Source organism: Mirounga leonina, unplaced genomic scaffold, assembly GCF_011800145.1.
Source record: "Mirounga leonina isolate KUSES-001 unplaced genomic scaffold, KU_Mleo_1.0 Mir_125, whole genome shotgun sequence".
NCBI classification, from domain to species: Eukaryota; Metazoa; Chordata; class Mammalia; order Carnivora; family Phocidae; genus Mirounga; species Mirounga leonina.
Window position 1 is genome coordinate 65,010,268 of NW_023270305.1, and position 1,085 is coordinate 65,011,352.

The 1,085-nt window shown below is 44.0% G+C and overlaps 1 pseudogene; it reads left to right on the top strand.

Annotated features, from left to right (window-relative positions):
- The first annotated feature begins 315 nt into the window (after positions 1-315).
- LOC118007571 lies at positions 316-823 on the top strand (annotated as a pseudogene).
- Positions 824-1,085: the final 262 nt, after the last annotated feature.

Genomic DNA, 1,085 nt, shown 5'->3' on the forward strand with positions numbered 1-1,085 from the left:
AGGCAGAGGGAGAGGGAGAAGCAGGCTCCCTGCTGAGCAAGGAGCCCAACCCAGGGCTCGATCCCAGGACCCTGGGATCATGACCTGAGCTGGAGGCCGACGCTTAACCAACTGAGCCACCCAGGCGCCCCCCACCACTTTTTTTTTCCAGCATCATTTTTTTAAAGTCTGTTTCTTTTTCCCCACTGCTCTGTAATCCAACTTCTATTATATATCAAGTATCCCTATACACGTGGATCTGTTCATGGGCTCTCTATTCTGTTTCACTGATCTATTTCTCTATGCCTGTGATCATGACACACTGTCTGAATTACTATGACTTTACGGTAAGTCATAATCCCTGGTAGGACAGTTCTGTCACTTTGTTTTTCTTCTTATTGCACTCTCATATGAATTTTACAATAAGCTTAACAAATCCTACATGCAATAATGTGTTGGGATTTTGATTAGAATGCAGTGAATCCACATATAAATTTGTGGAAAAGGACATCTTTACAGTGTGACTCATCCCTTCATGAATATAGTATACCTCTGAGTTTCTTAGAGCATCCTTTAATGTCTCTCAATAAAGTTTAATAATTTTTTATAGAAGTCTAGCAAACAGGCCCTTGGAGCCCCATGCTGCAGCCAAGTCTTCTGGGGCCAACGTGAATGCCCTGCAGCGCCTGATGGAGCCGCTCCAACTGGAGGCCGGAGTGGAGAGATTCAAGGTCTTGCAGGAAGCTGCAGAGCTTCAACAGTACTGTATGCAGAATGCCTGCTGGTAGGTGTTCTGGCTGGAAGCAACACCTTCCAGGGGCCCAGATCCTGTGCTTTATCCTAAAGGCTGGGAAGAAGTTCGCTGAGGAATGCTTTTAAGCTTAAAGTGATGAATGACTGCCTCCAAGTCTCAAGAAAACACTTCTCCAGCCAAATGAGTTAGATATTTCCTGTGGCCTGGTCCTATGGCCGAAATTCTACAGAAATTGATGAGTTTCATATTCAGATAAGGAAACTGGGTGAAGGAGGAGACTTTAAATAATAATGGCCCGATTCTTTTGGTAAAGTGCTTTTATATTTAAGACCAACAAAAATGTTGCCACCAA